We start from the raw sequence: 19,424 nt of genomic DNA, 5'->3' as shown, positions 1-19,424 counted from the left end.
CAAGTATTCTTCACCAGATAGCAGAAGGATCCACAACCTCAAAATTACGCTAAAAATTCTTACCCTTTCCTTACCCTGTGTTCCTCAGGCCACGATTATACCAGCCTGGGGTGTGATGTTGCTCTAACTTGGACAGTGAGATGCAAAAAGAGACACTGCACGGCCTTTGATTTTCTTCAGCACAGCTTAGATAAGACTGGAACGTTCAAAGTCATTCTTGCTGAAAACTCACTCTTATGTGAAGTAAACAAGAACGCTGAATTATCATACATAAAAGCCATTATGTATTCACCTTGTGGCTCCAAGAGTGTAACCTCAGAGGTAGTGGCCACCCCCTCTGAGGAAGTCAGAGGACCCAATCTTTGCTCCCCACATCCCAGAGCAGTCATGGGGAAGGCCCATGGTTTAGGCTTAGCAAATCAGATGTCTGTCCCCAGGAACTGAACTTGAATGAATGATGTCACTGCATTGGTGCCATTGGAGCATGCTTTGTACTAATGCCGCAGACGATTTCAGAACCATGATCCAGCAGTGTGGACCTCCAGGGCTCTTTCGTTTATGGCTCTATTCCAAGCCTGTTCAAAGAGGCCCAGATAGCTTTCTAGTCCATTCTCCTTCGGCTTAAAAAATGTGCCTAATTAATGTCGGTTACTGGAAACCGAGAAATCTGAATGATACCTAGAACTCTTACTGATACCTCATCATTCAGTCATTTTAGGATTAGATAAGGCAATATATTAGATTATGTGTGTAACATGCTTGGCACTTTGTCTTCGGGCTTCCATATCCTGACATCGTGTTAGCTAGGTTCCAGTACATAAGGAGAAGAATTGTGCTGCCCTTGGAGAAAGGCATTGGAGATGAGCAGCAACCCTAAACCCTAAACCCCAGCCACTCTGAAGCCAGTGCAATGGTGTCCGTAGAAATCAGAACAGGCATCTACAGATGCAAAGGAAAGGCAGATCTGAGGGAAAGAATCAAACACAGCCCCTCAGCATCACCATCTATACTATACAATCTTTTTTCAGAATCAAACATTGAGGTTTCAAGTTTTGGCTATGTATTGGATTCCTGGTCTGCCCTAACAAATGTCCACAAAACTGGGTGGGTTATAACTACAGACATTTATTCTCTCACCGAGCATGACCGTTTGCAGAGAAAAGGCACAGAGAGGTCAAGCTGTCCTCTTAGCCACACAGCAAGTGGGAGTCAGAGCCCACATAAAAATTCAAGCCAAGGGTAAATTCAGCAATTAATGTCCCAACCATGGACTGGTGAAATGGTTGCAGACTGGGCCAGGGTGTACCAAGGACACACACACACCCCTGTGCTGCTGGGTCTGACCAGGTGAGGCACTAGCTAGCCTGGAGAACCTGCTGCCCAAGGCATCTGAAACTCACACACACACACACACACACACACACACACACACACACACACACGGATGCCTGCATCTGAAAAGGCCCTTAGAAATCACCTCTAGATTGGAGAACTGAGGCCTGGTGTGGGAGGGAGTGGAAGGGAGGGAGTGGATTTGCCCACGACCACCACTAACCTGTGAGGCCAGGAACCAGCAACGGCCCAAGCTCCTCTGAGAGGCAGCCCAGTGCTCCATGCTCCACACCATGTGTATTTAAGGAAGAGAGTAGCCAAAACGATTGGCCACAATTAAAAAAATTTTAAGTCCTTTTCAAGCTTGTCTATTTTAGAAAATGGATACTTGCCAGCTGTGTAGGGCTAGAAAGAAACTGGACCAAAATTAAATGCCATCCGATAACGGTACAAAAGGAACTCAAGTCATGGAAAAGTTTCGTAGGGCCTTGGGAAGCTCTCCTGTCTAGCTCTTCTCACTGGTCCACCCTGGATGAAACAGCCCGGCAGGTGAGGACACTGGAAACCAAGTGCTTAAGAGACTGGTAGTTAGAGTTCCCGTGTTTACCACTAGGGGGCGGGGCCCGCCTGTTTTTCCAGTTTGAACAGGCGACGAAATTGTCTACTGTTCTCTCCCGTCTTGTGGGTCTTTCCAGGGCCGAGGAGCACACTCACGACATTTTTCCACTTATAAGCGGCAACTTTAACAACTTTTGAAAGAGTGGGACAGAAAACTGGCAAAGTGTGAACTTGGATACAAACCTCACATCACAGTGTAGGAGCGAGAGAGATGAACCTGTAATTGTAAGGGGGGGCGGGGGGGCGGGGGGGGCGGGGGGGGGGCGGGGGCTGGCGTTGCGGCACAGGATAGGAGCAGAGCATATGTATCCCAGTTTTGTAAAGGAAATCTATTTCTGTCTGTTTAAGAGGGGGAAATCATTAGCAAAGGTAAGTTGATGAAATGTATAGATTGGAAGTGTAGGTTTTTTTAATTGTACATAAAAAATGTCTATAACAGAAAAGAAACTGCCTGGCGGGTGTGGCTCAGTGGCTGAGCATCCACCTATGAACCAGGAGGTCACTGTTGGATTCCTGGTCAGAGCACATGCGGGGGTTGCAGACTCCATCCTCAGTAGGAGGTGTGCAGGAGCCAGCAGATCAATGATTCTCATCATTGATGTTTCTATCTCTCCCTCTCCTTTATTCTCTGAAATCAATAAAAATACATTAAAAAAAAAAAGTAAGAATCTCATTGGAAATTCTGCAGAAGAGGAATACTGACAAATAGCCCTTCTGGATGTTAAAACCTATTACCGGTATTCAGTCTCAATAATTAAAACAGTGTGATAATGGCATATGACTAGACAGATCACTAAACTCAGATATAGGCCCAATACAAATGAGAATTTAGAAATGATAAAGAGGCCATCTAACCAAGTATTATCCAATAAATGGTGTCAGGAAAACTAGAGAGGCATCTGGAAATATTATAAAGTTGGAACCTTACCTGTTATAGTTGGATAAATTCCAAATGGGTCAAAGATGTAAAGATAATAAGAAGAATTCATACAGCACTAGAGGAAAGTATAGGATAATTATTTTATACCTGTCTACCTGAAATAAAGCACAAGTACTACTAGAGACTGAATGCTTGGATCCCCCCCGCCCCCAAATTTATATGTTGAAATCCTAACCCCCAATGTGATGGCATTAGGAGATGGGGTCTTTGGAGAAATTATTAGGACATGAGGGTGAAGTTCTCATGAATGGCATTCGTGCTCTCATGAGAGCCATAAGAGAGCTTGCTTCCTCTCTCTGCTCTCTGCCTTGTGAAGACACAAGGAGAAGACAACCATCTACAAACCAGGAAGTGGCCCTCAACAGACACCAGATGTGCCAGCACCTTGATCTTGGACTTCCCATGGTCCCTGATCTTTACTGGATAAGCCAGGCTCTGCAGTGGCCTCAGGTGAGCATCCAGGATGGAGTCCCTCTCCTGCTGCACTCTCTGTATCAACAGAGCGCAGCCCGCACTGAATGGGACATCCACAGAGTGCACAGAATCTGCTCCTTGAAGCCCCACCCCAACCTCTGTGGGGGCCTGTAAGAGGTAGCCGATCGATATTGTGCCCTGAGGAAAGTGGGAGCAGCAGGAAACAACTGGCGGGGCTCCTGCTCTCCTAGGCCCCACCCAGGGCTGAGGGGACTACATGTCTTGGCACCCCTGTTGGCAGATTGCTATAACAAAATACCACAGACTGGGTGGCTTATAAACAGCAGAAATGTATTGCTCACAGTTCTGGAGGCTGGGAAGTCCAAGATCAAAGTGCTGGCAGAGTAGGTGCCTGGTGAGAGCCCACGGCCTGGTTCATAGCCAGCATGTTCTCGCTGTGTCCCCACATGGTGGAAGAGATGAGAGCTCTCTGTGATCTCTCTGTAAGGGCACTACTCCCATTCATGAGGTCTCCACCCTCATAACTAACACCTTCCACAAGTCCCACCTTCTAACATCATCACCTTTGGGGTTTAGGATATCAACATGTGAATTTGGGGAGATACACCAACATTCAGACCATAGCCTCTTGACCTTAGCTGCTCTGGGCTCTGGGCCTTGTTTGGGATTTTTGTTTTGTTGTGTGTGGTGTTTTTTTTTTGTTTTGTTTGGTGTGTGTGTGTGTGTGTGTGTGTGTGTGTGTGTGTGTGTGTGTGTTTAACTAATTTCAGAGAGGAAGGAAAAGGGAGAGATAGAAACATCAATAATGAGAGAGAATCATTGGTTGGCTGCCTACTGCATGCCCCCTGCTGGGGATCAAGCCAGCAACCCCGTGGGCATCAAACCCAAACCTCCTGTTTCATAGATCGATGCTCAACCACTGAGCCACGCAGGCTTGGGTGGGCCTGGTGTTTATGCCTTTCAGCTTCCCTCTCTTTCTCACTCTTTCTCTTTGTACATTCACATACCGTATCCCGCTCCTGAGAAAGAGGAAGGTGTTCTATGTCTGGCCAAGAATTCCAGAATGGCTGTTCAGTACAGACCAAGAGATTTAGCCAGTGCTAGATTCAGTTTCCCTTATGCTCCACTGACACAGACCCCGATTCATCAGTGATTCTTCCTCAGCTGCTCTTTGCTTCCACTTTCCAAGGCTCTGCCTGCTCTTATCCACCTCCCGTCAAGAGCTTGTCCCAGCCTTTCTGTTCCCTGACAGCCCCCTTCTTAAACCCTGCAGTGGGGCCAGGGCCCTGGGGCTCAGATGGTCCTTGTTCTTGTCTTGACCACCTTGATTCTTTGTCAGTTTGGTTTTACGCCCATGAGCACCCTTACCCTAAATAGGCTAATGCTTCTATCACCCCTGAGCCTTAAAAACTTAAAGATATTAAAATGAGAATCCACCCAGCTCACAATGCCAACTCCAGACAGGCCTTCTGTCATCTCTGGGAGGGGCTTTCCATTTGTGTCAAAGACTTCGCCTATGTTTAACCTTGGAAATTTTTTAAAATATATTTTATTGATTTCAGAAAGGAGAGGGAAAGAGAGAGAGAAACAACAATAATGAGAGAGAATCATTGATCAACTGCCTCCTGCACACCCTCTACTGGGGATCAAGCCCATAACCTGGGCATGTGCCCTGATCAGGAATCAAACCGTGATCTCCTGGTTTATAGATCAACACTCAACCACTGAGCCACACTAGCCGGGCTAAGCTTGGAAATTTTTTATTCAAAAGCATTTAAGCTAAAATGCCACCATATCTTAAGAATACCTTCTCTCCACCTCTTCTCCACCCCCAATTTTTCTTTCTTTCCATACCTTCTCCTTTATCCAGCTGCTGGTGTGATCTGAGCTGGATGAGGAGGGTGCCTGAACTCACAGTCTATCTCTTCACCTCTTTTTACTTTACCTTAGTGCCTTCTTAAAATGTTGTTATATAAATAACAAAACTTTCAGGTACAAAAAACCCCACTACTTTCACACCTATATCTATTCTAATAAATGCTTTTTAAAATCTGACATCTAAGAAAAATTTAATGAATACCCAAATTTAAAAAGTGACCCTGGGGAATGAGAAGGTCAGGTGGCCAAGAAGCACATAAAAAGATACTCAATTTCATCAGTTTTCAGGGAAATGCAAAATAAAGCCACAGTGAGGTATCAACGCAAATCCAGAGGGAACTGCTGCGTATGCCCTCCAGAACATGTCTGGGAATGTGCATAGCAGCTTTATGCTTAAAGGCCAACACCAGGAAATGCCCATCAGCAACTGAATAGATAAATAACTGAAATATTGGAATGTTTTTACAACAATAAAAAAGAATGAATTGGGAGAAGGACAGATAAATAGGCAGAACCAGAGGATTTTTAGGGCAGTGAAAATGCTCTGTATGGACACCAGCATGGTGGTTACCAGAGGCAAGGGGGGAGTGGTTAGTAAAGGGTAAAGGGCATCAAACATATGGTGACAGAAGATTATTTGACTTTAGGTGGTGAGCATACAATGTAATATACGGAGCATGTATCACAAAAATGCACACTTGAAACCTATATGATCTTATTAACCTATGTCACCCCAATACCTTTAGTTAAAAAATAAATAAATACAACACAAGAAAAGACTCTGTATGATACTACAATGATGGCTACATATCATTATACATTTATCTAAATCCATAGAATCCACCCTGAGTGAGCCCTCATTGAAACTGTGAACTTTGGGTGATAATAATGATAAGCCAATGTGGGTTCATCAAGTGTCACAAGTGTGCCACTCCGGTGGGGGATGTTGATGGGGAATGCTGTGAGTGCAGGGGGTAAGGGGTAACGGGAAATCTCTGTACCTTCTGCTCAACTTTGCTGTGAACCAGTTAAAACTGCTCTGGAAAACAAAGTCTATTAAAGAAGGAAAACGAAAAAAGAGTGAACTTCTGCTACTCACACAATACAAGCAAAAGGTGAGTCCCTCCGACATCAAGGTGAGGAAGGGACCCAGACACAAAAGAGCAATGCTACGTGCGTCCACTGACATGAATTTCAAGGACACAAAACTAGGACAGAAGCCATGGTTGCAACTGGGTGAACAATGACAGGGAAGGAGCTCAGAGAGTCTGGTCTACGTCTGGATCTGAGTGGCGTTTACACGGGTAGATCCATTTGTATACATGCATCGATCTTTCCACATAAGATTTGCATACTCTACGCCAGGGAGCATGCTCACGTCTCTCTTCATAAAAATGGACCTGGAATGCAAGCTTTGCTGAGGTACACAGAGGAAACTTGTGAACCTTCTGCGGCTCCCTGAACGACAGGGACAAATGACAGAAGTGCCTGAAGAGCAAGGCAAAGAGTTCACAGTGTGGACTGTCCTCAGGGCTCTCTTCTTCTGTGGAGGGGCAGATGGTCAAAGGAGTGATCAGATCCAGGACGGACCGTTCACAGTACCAGCGAGACAACATTTGCAAGAGACCTGCCGATTCCCCGATCCCTGACATTTCAACCAAACTCTCATTTTCTCTCCCTGACTTGCTAACAAAGCACAGACGCTCCCCTCCAGTCCCCGGCCACCCCCCTAGAGCCCACACCCCACCCCCCCACAATGGGCACTCCCCAGATAAGACTCGGGCTTTTCAACCTGTGGCGCCAGCCTGGGAAAAGCAGACAGAGCACGGGCCCTGTGGCCCCTCCGCCTGCTGCCCCCAGCCCTTCCCTTCCCTGGCACCAAAACAGATGACTTCATCTGTGGGACCCAGCTCCTATCAGCTGCCGGCCTCCCTGGGACCGGAGCGGGGGAAGGAGCTGGAGGCAGAGGCTGGCTGGAGCTCTGGTTACTTTGGCACAGGCTGGGGCTCTGTGGAGTGTCAGCCACAGCCTTCAAATCAGAAGAGCCCCGGCCTTGTTCTAGGGGTTCCTGCCGCCTGCACGTGGCCACCTCTCACAGCTTGGCCTCCACGCTCCTTTGAGCTGAACTTGGGTATGAGACCGCTGCAACTGGCAGCCACCACTTAGCCAGGCGCAGGACACAGGAGGCTCCCATTGTCCCTTGAAATGAGAGTCCCAGCGTGGCTCAGTGGTTGACCATCGACCAATGAACCAGGAGGTCACAGTTCAATTCCCGGTCACGGGCATATGCCCCGGGGCTGTGGGCTCAATCCCCAGTAGGGGGTGTGCAGAAGGCAGCCTATCAATGATTCTCTCATCTTTGATGTTTCTGTCTCTCTCTCTCTCGCTCTTCCTTCCTCTCTGAAATCAATAAAAATATATTTTTTTAGAAAGAGTCCCATTCCTGGTCCTGAGTGCCGACACCGCATTAGCAGACCCTTTATGTTTGCCGATGTTATTGTCTCAGGCCAGCCCAGGGCATAGTCCAGCTCAGGAATCAAAGTCCCCATCACTGTCACGTTCAGTGTTCACTCTCCTGCTCCTCCACCCACCTCCTTTACAGTGTCCAGTGTGAGCTCGGAGGGACCTGTGGGCAGCTCAGGAGAGACCTGCCCACGCAGGCCACACGCGGGGAAGCGGCTGTGTCCGGCAGGTCATGTCACTGCGCTGGTGACTTTGCTGCTGGTACCATTTTCCAGTCCGGCCCAGCGATTCAGGGTGCTGGTTATGCCCTGGCCAAGGTGGGGCTCCTGTCACCTGCAGAGGACGGGCTCGGGAGCCAGGCCACTGGCTTCCCACGGCCATGTGATCCTGAGCAAAGTTAGTTACCTCGCCTCTCCAGACCCCAGTGCCTCATCTGTAAATTGGGGATGTAAGCGTTACCCTCTCAGACCACTGTTGCAGGGATCAAGTATATGAATGAAGTAGTACTTCATGTCCAGCAGTAGTAAACACTCAACATGTGTGTTCTTTTTATTGCCTGGGTCTGTGGTCTCTGAGATAGTGTGGTCCTAAGGAGGGTCTTCAGTGCCCAGGCATTCCCAGTGGCCCCCAGAGCCTAGCACACTGCAGACCCTCAGGAGGCATTAGCAGGAGGCTCTTTCGCCTATCTCCCTCCATCCCCATACGTGGGGCTCTCTCATGCTGGATCCCAGGACTCACAGGGACCCTCTGCTCCCTGGGCCGCTGGCCTCTCCTTCCAGCCAGCACATCTTGTGATTCCTGGGCCCAGGCACCTGCACCCCCTCCTGACGCCAGAAATCACTATTCAGAGAAGCATTTTGTCTAGCGGACGTTTTTCTTTTTTTTTTTTTTTTTTCCAATATATTTTATTGATTTTTTTAACAGAGAGGAAGGGAGAGGGATAGAGAGCTAGAAACATCGATGAGAGAGAAACATCGACCAGCTGCCTCCTGCACACCCCCTACTGGGGATGTGCCCGCAACCAACGTACATGCCCTTGACTGGAATCGAACCTGGTACCCTTCAGTCCGCAGGCCGACGCTCTATCCACTGAGCCAAACCGGTTTCGGCTAGCGGACGTTTTTCAAATATCGGGGCGAGTTGCATTTTGTCCCTTCCCCACCTCAGAGGGGCGGGTACCAGTGGGTGGGGAATGTGTCATCTTCGCAGCTCCCCAAGTCAATAGTCTCCCCAGGCCCGCTCTCTCACTTTCTGCCCACTCCCTGTGCCTTTCTGGAAAGCACCAGGCCAGTTCACTCCCTCGAACTGTTGTGCAGACTCAACCATGAGCCGTGTCCAAGGAAGACCCTGCCCTTCCCTCTTAGAGGTTGAATGGGAGACAGGCGGTCAGGGAAAAGAAGGGCCTTGGACAGTATCACCCCCTGTGCCACCCAAATTTCACATTCTTACCCACCTCCCTCTAGTGGCTACCTGCATTTTTATGAGGCTTCATCCTTCTACATCCTGACGTTAGTGTGCCTTATCTCCCCGACAACAGCTCCGTGTGTTGGAAGGGCCCTTTTAGATCTGCATCTTACGTTCATGAACACTGAGAAAGGAGAGAGCCAATGACTGGCCCAAGGTCACACAGCTTATTCCAGACTAGGATCTGGACCTTCTGGTTCTGGTTCTGGTTCTGGTTCTGGAGAGCCCTGTGTGGGTCTGGCTACTTCAAGAAAGGAAGCTTTCTCCCTCCTTTACAGACAGCTGGGCAGGGGCACATAGGCCTGTTGCACCTCTGCCTCAAGCTGAACCACTCTGCCAACATGCTTTCCGGCCACAGGGATACCCTGGGCCCCTGTGGTCACTCTAATTACTCTGATCTGCTGTCGCCACACCCAGGTGATTCCCCAGCAATCATGGGTTAACCCCTCCTCCCAAGTCATCATGACCCTTCTTTCCCACTGAGCTTCTCAGAGCTGATCACCTGTCCCTGTCCTGGGCACGGCCACAGGCCCCAGGGCCCAGCCCAGCCCAATGGCCCAGGCTTCACAGAGGGGCTGGGCTGAGGCTGCAGAGAAGCTGTCAGGCTGTGGTATTATTGTCCAGATCTGTGAGGCCACTTATCTGGAACGCCCACACGGGGAAATGAGATAGTCCGGCAGCACTTTTCCCACCAATACCCTTATCTTGACGGGAAAGAAGGCTGTGTTTGTGTGTGAAGACGTGTGTGTGTGTGTGTGTGTGTGTGTGATTTTTACAAACTCCTGTGTGTGTGTGTCTACTTGAGTGTTTTCCACCCCGTGACTTCTGAGCGCATGGATAATGTTTGAGTAATTTTCTGACTTGACTACGAGTCTATGAAGTATGTCCAAATTTTGTGTTGGAAGAAAAAATAGATGGCAAGAAGGGAGAAGAGGGACGGGAGATACAAAAGAGAAACCAGCATCAGGGGAGACATTTTAAAAAGACTGAACACAACTAGTTTTGGTGAAAGGATGAAGAAATGGATATTTTCCTACATGGACTAGGAAAGTTGTGCAATGTTGAACAGTTAAAAGTATCTTCACCTGTAAGTCTACTTTCCAGATCTACCCAAGAGATAGTACCCATGTACACAAAGAGATGTACAAATGTACAAAATGTTCATTACAGAGTTATCGGAGCAGCAAAAATTATAAACAATCTAAATATTAATTGACAGGGGAGTGGTTAAATATATTACAGTAAAGCATACTATCAGTCAGAAAGAACAAAAAGAAATCTTTAGCCCTAACCAGTTTGGCTCAGTGGATAGAGTCGGCCTGCGGACTGAAGGGTCCCAGGTTCGATTCCGGTCAAGGGCATGTACCTTGGTTGCGGGCACGTCCCCAAAAGGGGGTGTGCAGGAGGCAGCTGATCAATGTTTCTCTCTCATCGATGTTTCTAACTCTCTATCTCTCTCCCTTCCTCTCTGTAAAAAATCAATAAAATATATTTTAAAAACAAAGCAATCTTTATACTAAAATGGAAAGATTCCCCCAAATGTGTAAATTTAAAAAATACCAAATCCCAGAATTTATATGGATTATACTATATAAGGAACAAAAATATATATTTTATAGAGATATAGATACATATCTATACTTACCTATATCTATATCCATATGTATATACTAGTAGATATACATACAGAGAGAGAGAGAAGGGCCTGGAAGGTGTACTCTAAAATGACAGCAGTGGTTGCCTCTAAAGGAGAGAGCTGGAATTACAGGTGCATTATTTGCCCAACCAGTGTGGCTCCATGGTTGAGCAACAACTTATTTACCAGGAGGTCACGGTTTGATTCTCAGTCAGGGCACATGCCCAGGTTGCAGCCTCGATCCCCTGTGCAGGAGGCAGCCGATCGATAATTCTCTCTCATCATTGATGTTTCTATCTCTCTCTCCCTCTCCCTTTCTCTCTGAAATAATAAAAAAAAAAAAAAACTTTTTTTAATAAATAAATAAATGTGCATTATCTAAATAGTCCTACCATAGATGTAAATTTCTGTATAATTTGTTTAATTATAAACACTTCATAACTTTTTTAAGAAATCAGCAACACTAGAATCCACTTACTGTAGACCCTACGATCCAAACAAAAATTGGGCCCTAGACGGTTTGGCTCAGCAAATAGAGCATCGGCCTGTGGACCAAAGGGTCCCAGGTTCGATTCCGGTCAAGGGCACGTACCTCAGTTGCAAGCTCCTCCCCGGCCCGGGCCCTGGTCAGGGCTCATGCAGGAGGCAATCAATACATGTGTTTCTCTCACATTGGTGGTTCTCTCTCTGTCTTTCCCTCTCTCTTCTACTCTCCCTAAAAATCAATGAAAAAATATCCTCCAGTGAGGATTAAGAACAACAAAAAAATTGGGAAAGAAAATCAATATCTTGTTTTCCGTGGCAAACCTGTGATTCAGCATCCTCCTCCTGGTGAGATGGAGGAGGGAGCAGGAGCAAGCTGGAAGGAAGGCGCCTTGGTCACCACATGTCCTACCCTAGTGTCCATGGGGGAGGAATAGGGTTGTTTTTACCTGCGTTGTTCTTAAAAGTAGCTACCAAGGCAGAGAACCCAGGGAGGGTGGCTGAAAGATTTCCTCATAGAATTAGATCCAGAAAAAGGCTCCATTTGGGAAAATCTTTTTTTCTTTATTTTATCCATTGGGAAACGGAGGCCTGAAGAAGTAGAGCAGAGTAAAAATTAATTATTGCGAGTCTACAATTAATTCTCTTCCTCTTTCTGGACAGTGAAGGAGAGGAGTGGAATTCAATCCACAGACATCAATAAAGATGTTCACTCCCCCGTGTGAGGAGAAATTCTGGCAAAGCTCCTAAACTTGAACAAACCCATAGATTCTGCTGGAATAATCCAAAATCCCACGACCTGGGAGACCAGAACCAGGGATCCTAGGATCAGAAGGTGAAGACTAAAACTCTCAGGTTCTACAGGCCAAATCGTCCCCCAAGTCTCTTTGCCCAAGATGCAACCTCTATTCACAAGGCAGGTGTCAAGGCCAAGCAAAACTAGTAAAGAAGAGCCCGGGGCAGCATGGCTCAGTGGTTGGAGCATCATCCTCTGCTTCAAACAGCTGCAGGTTTGATTCCTGATCAGGGCACATACCCAGGTTACAGGATCGATCCCCTATTGAGGAGAGGTAATGGATCAATGTTCTCTCTACGTGGATGTTTCTCTCTCTCTCTCTCTCTCTCTCTCTCTCTCTCTCTCTCTCTCTTCCTCTCTCTCTCTCTCTCTCTCTCTCTCTCTCTCTCTCTCTCTCTCTCTCTCCCCCCGCCCCCTTCTCTCTAAAAATCAATAAAAGCTTATCCTTAGGTGAGGATTAAAAATGTATATATTGCCCTAACCGGTTTGGCTCAGTGGATAGAGCATCTGCCTACGGACTGAAGGGTCCCAGGTTCGATTCCGGTCAAGGGCATGTACCTTGGTTGCAGGCACATCCCCAGTAGGGGGTGTGCAGGAGGCAGCTGATCAATGTTTCTCTCTCATTGATGTTTCTAACTCTCTATTCCTCTCTCTTCCTCTCTGTAAAAAATCAATAAAATATATTTTTAAAAAATAAAAAATAAAAAATGTATATATTATATAAATAATTAAACAGGAGGTACCTGGGTAAGCAAAACAATTATGCAGGTGGACCAAAGGTGTCAAAATATAGCAAGCCCTGCTCACACCCTGCTGCCTTTATTAAGTTACTAGAGGCCTGGTGCATGAAATTTCATGCACTGGAGGGGTCCCTCAGCCCAGCCTGCACCCTCTCACAGTCTGGGACCCCTCACTCCTTACCGCCCACCTGCAGCAGAGGCAGGAGAGGCTCCCACCACCGCCACTGCACTCGCCAGCTGTGAGCCCAGCTTCTGGCTGAGCAGCGCTCCCCCTGTGGGAGCGCACTGACCACCAGGGAGGCAGCTCCTGCATTGAGCGTCTGCCCCCTGGTGGTCAGTGCGTGTCTTAGTGACTGGTCATTCCATCGTTTGGTTGATTTGCATATTAGGGTTTTATTATATAGGATCGTCCAAATGTGGCAAGTTGTGGCCTGTGATCATTTTTAGGCTGCAAACTTAATCTGGAAATAATACTGATTGTCAATAGTAACTACCTCCTTCAGCCTACTACATGAGGTCTTCCTTGCAATGCCCAGATTTGGTGCCATTGACATTCTGATATTCCACACCACATCTTCCTATGGGGAAGGAACTATTTTTCAACAAAAGCAAAGTGACAAGTCTGTCCAGTATTCAACTAGCAAATGCATGTATCATCTTTATTTTGTCACCTCTATGGAATGAAATGATCTCATTAGTCCATATGTGAGTTTTTAGTTACTGTTCATTGACTTGCATCAACTCCAGCAAACCTATCCTATATGATAAAAGCCTAATATGCTAAGTGTCCAGTCATCTGGTCATTCTTCAACCAATCAAAGTATAATATGCTAATGATATGCTAAAGATGCTCAACCACTCACTATGATGTGCACTGACCACCAGCGGGCAGACAGTCAGTCAGCTAGTCGCTATGACATTCATTGACCACCAGGGGGCAGATGCTCAATGCAGGAGCTGCCCCCTGGTGGTGAGTGCACTCCCACAGGGGGAGCACCACTCAGCCAGAAGCCAGGCTCACAGCTGGCGAGCACAGCGGTGGTGGCGGGAGCCTCTCCCACCTCCACAGCAGCACTTAAGGATGTCCGACTGACGGCTTAGGCCCCCCCCCCACGGGGAGTGGGCCTAAGCTGTCAGTTGGACATCCCCTAAGGGCTCCTGGACTGAGAGAGGGCACAGGCCGAGCTGAGGGACAACCCCCCCAGTGCACAAATTTCATGCACCAGGCCTCTAGTTAATGATAACAGTAGCCAGCAAATATTAGCAACCTTTGCTAAACTGCCCTATTGCTGCCCTAGCTGGTTTGGCTCAGTGGATAGAGCATCAGCCTGCAGACTGAAGCGTCCCAGGTTCAATTCTGGTCAAGGGCACTAAAAAAATAAAGTGCCTTATTGCTATCAAGGCAAGAACCTAGACCCAAAATTTTAAAGCCTTTTTTTTATTGTTCTTATGTAATTGTAATTATATAATATGAAATGAATATATATTATACTATACTAGAGGCCCGGTGCACGAAATTCGTGCACTGGGGAGGGTGTCCCTCAGCCCAGCTTGCACCCTCTCTAATATGGGACCCCTCGGAGGATGTCCAACTGCAGGATTAGGCCCGATTCCACAGGAATCGGGCCTAATCCTGCAGTTGGACATTCTTCTCACAATCCGGGACTGCTGGCTCCTAACCGCTCACCTACCTGCCTGATTGCCCCCTAACTGCTTCCTTGCTGGCCTGATTGACCCCTAACTGCTCCTCTGCGGGCCTGATTGCCCCCAAATACCCTCCCCTGCTGGCCTGATCACCCCCAAGGCTTTTATTAGTATAGATATGACCCTGCACAGAAAATTTTACTAACCCTGCTTTACAATAAGGGCTTGACGATTGAATCATTAGGACCAGACACCAAGATTTCCTTTCTTTGAATAGTGGAGGGAATACTTATCTTGTCTTTAAGTTGCCCGGAAATTAAAATGAGATAATGACTTAGAAAAGTATAAAAGCATCACATAAAGACAACTGTCTTTTTAATGAAGTGGCAAAATGAAAAACACTTTTTATTCTCCCCTTCCTTCCTTTATAGCTTTTATTTAAACTTTGAAATTTATAAAAATTTCACTCCAATTTTCATTTCTTTATATTCAACATTATTTTGTATTGGTTTCAGGTTTTATATTAGTTACAGAATAGTGGTTAGACAATCATATACTTTACAAAGTGTTCCCCGATATTTCTAGTACCCACCTGGCATCATACAATCATTGCAACACTACTGACTATATTCCCTATTTAAGTGACAATGGGTTTACAGGTTCCTTTCAATCTTTCTTTTGTGTTTTTTTGTCCTTACTTTTCTTTCTCACTTCTTCCCTCATTTTCTTTATATAGTATCTCAATTGGCCATCAAAGATCAGTGAAGGCACTGGGACACGCTTCATCCATTTTACAGACCAGGAAACTGAGGCCAATTCCAGTTGGCTGTGGAACTTGACTCAGGAAGCCCTCAGAGCACACAGGAAGCCCTCAGAGCCATGCTCTTTGCGCTTCCTAAGGGGCAGCGGCCCAGCAAACAGAACAAACCTTCCAGTCAGGCTTCCGAGCCTCTTTCTCAAGCACCTCTTCATTGCAGATGCTCCACATTCTTTCCTCTCCCCGCATTCTTTACTGCCCCCCCTTCTCCGAAGCAGGTGGAAGGCTTCCCACTCACTGCCTAGGCATGCTCTGCTATGGGGCAGGGTGTAGCGAGCTTGCTTTTGGGTGAAGGCAGGAGCAGTAGTCACTGCCTCTGAAGTGTGAAGGCCGCCTGAGCGAGGACCATTAGCACTGGGAGCTTCTCTGAATCACGTCAGTCAGTCCAGTACCCTGCAGTGCAGCACCCCTTCACTGAGGTGGCTCCATCCCTCAACCCCCGCCTCAGGGGTGAGGGTCCTTGCCCCTCTGCCAGGAGTCCTTCCATGCCCCTTGACCCCTGGCTGGGCCCACCCACATCTTGGGGGTACTGCAGAACCTCTGTCTCTCTGCAGATGAAGCAGATCCCTGCCCTAGGTCTCCGCAAAGCTATGAATCTGTGGCCAAAGGCCTGGTCTGGGTCTCAGCAACCACATGCCTGCAATGTTCCCAGGGACCCTGGGAGGGGCTGGGCGAGTCCTGCTACGCCCCACCCAGGGTGGCGATGGCCCCCCGGATCCCCCGGAGCGCCTGGCTCAGCCAGACTCGCCCCCCCAGGGTGGCGATTGCCTGGCTCGGAACGCACACGCCCCGCAGGGTGGCCATCACCTGGCTCCGGACCCCCTTATGTGCCTGGCTCGGACTGCACACACCCCCGCGGGTGGCGATCGCCTGGCTCAGGACCCCCGGCAGCGCCTGGCTCGGACCGGACACGCCCCCCAGGGTGGGGATCGCAGCCCCAGACCCCCGGCAGCGCCTGGCTCGGACCGGACACGCCCCCCAGGGTGGCGATCGCCGCCCCGGACCCCCGGCAGCGCCTGGCTCGGACCGGACACGCCCCCCCCCCGTGGCGATCGCCTGGCTCGGTCCCCCGGCAGCGCCTGGCTCGACCGGACACGCCCCCCGGGTGGCGATCGCCTGGCTTGGACCCCCGGCAGCGCCTGGCTCGGACCGGACACGCCCCCCAGGGTGGCGATCGCAGCCCCAGACCCCCGGCAGCGCCTGGCTCGGACCGGACACGCCCCCCAGGGTGGCGATCGCCGCCCCGGACCCCCGGCAGCGCCTGGCTCGGACCGGACACGCCCCCCCCCCGTGGCGATCGCCTGGCTCAGACCCCCGGCAGCGCCTGGCTCGGACCGGACACGCCCCCCGGGTGGCGATCGCCTGGCTTGGACCCTCGGTAGCGCCTGGCTCGGACCGTACACGCCCTCCCCGTGGCGATCGCCTGGCTCGGTCCCCCGGCAGCGCCTGGCTCGGACCGGACACGCCCCCCGGGTGGCGATCGCCTGGCTCAGACCCCCGGCAGCGCCTGGCTTGGACCGGACACGCTCCCCCGGGTGGCGATCGCCGCCCGGGACCCCCGGCAGCGCCTGGCTCGGACCGGACACGCCCCCCAGGGTGGCGATCGCCTGGCTCGGACCCCGGCAGCGCCTGGCTTGGACCGGACACGACCCCCGGGTGGCGATCGCCTGGCTCAGACCCCCGGCAGCGCCTGGCTTGGACCGGACACGTCCCCCCGGGTGGCGATTGCCGCCCCAGACCCCCGGAACTAAGAGGATTGGGCGCCGCCATCTTGCTCTTCTCAACGGCCGGATAGGCCACCCGGAGTCCCGCCCCCAGCCTCTCGCAGGCCCAATCATGGGCATAGCGGAGGTGCGGTCAATTTGCATATTTCTCTATTATAAGGTAGGATAATAAATGTTATAACTATGTACTATATAATCACTATAACAATTATTACTATTATTATAAACTATTTTAAACAAAGAGGTATGTGTAGAAAAACAGATCACACTATTACCACCTCCAAGATTTAATAGATGTTAATACTTTGTCATATTGACCTTAGATCTCTTTAAAGGAAAAATAATTATAGTGAAAACCCTTACCATGCTCTCCATTCCTCCCCTCCCCAGAGTAACTACTATCTTGACATTGTGTTTATAATTTGCAAGAATACTTTACAGTTTTTCCACATGCACATATATTCACTAATAACATATGGAATTGCTTGCATTTGAAATTTTTACCTAAATTAATTGGCATTGGAATGAAAGGAATGACTGGTTAAGCCTCACACGTGCAGTGTCTGCCCATTCCAGTAGGTGTCACTAGTATTCCAGTCTTGAAGGGATATGGATTTCTGTTCTCAGTGCCAGGTTAGGGTTTCCTTCTGTGGAAGTTTTAACTCATTTGCATTTTGAGATTGTCTACATGCTTTATTTTTCACAACTTAAAAGCAGCACATTTGGCCGAAACCGGTTTGGCTCAGTGGATAGAGCGTTGGTCTGCGGACTGAAGGGTCCCAGGTTCGACTCCGGTCAAGGGCATGTACATTGGTTGCGGGCACATCCCTGTAGGGGGTGTGCAGGAGGCAGCTGGTGGATGTTTCTCTCTCATCGATGTTTCTAGCTCTCTATCCCTCTCCCTTCCTCTCTGTAAAAAATCAATAAAATATATATTTTTTTAAAGCAGCACATTTGTCCTAGCTAGTTTACCTCAGTGGATAGAAGTCGGTCTGCGAACTGAAGGGTCCCGGGTTCGATTCTGGTCAAGGACACATGACTGGGTTGTGGGTTCGATCCCTAGTGGGGGGAGGGGGCATGCAGGAGGCAGCTGATCAATGATTCTCTCTCATCATTGATGTTTTTCTCCCTCTCCCTTCCTCTCTGAAATCAATAAAAATATATTAAAAAGGCAGCACGGTATGCAATGAAATCTCAGACTTTTTTTTTTTTTTTTAATTCTTTCCCTAGAGGGAAGGCCAATGAGGTGTGGAGAAAGACACTGAACAGAAAGATGGGAGATACCACTGGTGTTCCCTCTCTGGTCCTTGGTACACCCCCACTCCCACCCAGAATAAGGGAGTTGTACACATTCAAGGATAGAATATCCTTGCCTCTCCCACACGGGCTCTGGTCCTTTGAGAGTGTCTCCCTGGGAACTGCTCTGGGCAGAGAAAGAAAAGGCTCCATAACCCACACTCAGTAGAGGGACTCGCAGCGAGCATGCCCAATGTGTGCCATCCCCAGAGGAGACAAGCCCTTGAAGTCCCTCTCAGCTCTAAACCACCTCCCAGAGGCAGCCACAGCGATTTGCTGGCCTGGGGCCATGACCATTGTTTTTTAATTTTTATTTTTTTGTTAATCCTCATCTGAGGATCTTTTTCCTACAGATTTTTAGAGAGAGTGGAAGGAAGGGGGAGAGTCAGAGAGAGAGAAACATTGATATGAGAGAGACACATCAATTGGTTGCCTCCAGCATGCGCCCCGACCAGGGCCAGAAAAATAAACCTGCAACCGAGGTACATGCCCTTGACCGAAATCGCACCCAGGACCCTTCAGGCCACAAGCCAACACTCTATCCAGAGCCAAACCGGCTAGGGCTTGACCATCTTGATTATACACAGATTTCTTTTTTTTCTTTTTTCTTTTTATTTTTTAAGTGGGTGTGGCTTGTTTTAAGTCCCAGAAAGCTTAGTGAGATGGCCAATTCGGGGTCAGAAGCGCAAAAGTTGAGAAACTGGACTTCGATCAGGCCTTGGTTTTTCCTGAAACACAGAGCAGATTAACCCGGCCCCACCCACCCCTCCACCACAGAGCCCTGAATGCTCACATCTCCTACATCCCCCTCACTGAAATTAGTATACAGATACAGCAGATTGGATTCAACAAACAAACTCCAAAGAAGGAAGTGCTGTCAGTTTGACATTTTTCTAAGAGTTCCTGCTGGCCAGTGACTTCCCATTAGACATCTGTGCTAACTGTTGGCGTAGAGGCAGGAGCAAGGACCAACCGTGTGGCCCTGGAGCCTCAGGAGGCCTGGGTCCCTCTGTGGCAGTTTCCAGAGGGCTCGGAGCAGGCTCCTGGGCCACACTCCTCCCACTGGCCCCTCCCTGACCTGCCCTCTCTCTGGCCCTGGGGCCCTCGGAGAGGCCGGTGGAGGCCATGGGAGTTTGGCTACCATTATCCGGCCCTTAT

The sequence above is a fragment of the Eptesicus fuscus genome, chromosome 6 (assembly GCF_027574615.1).
Source record: "Eptesicus fuscus isolate TK198812 chromosome 6, DD_ASM_mEF_20220401, whole genome shotgun sequence".
In the NCBI taxonomy this organism is placed as follows: Eukaryota; Metazoa; Chordata; class Mammalia; order Chiroptera; family Vespertilionidae; genus Eptesicus; species Eptesicus fuscus.
This window is presented reverse-complemented; position numbering follows the sequence as displayed.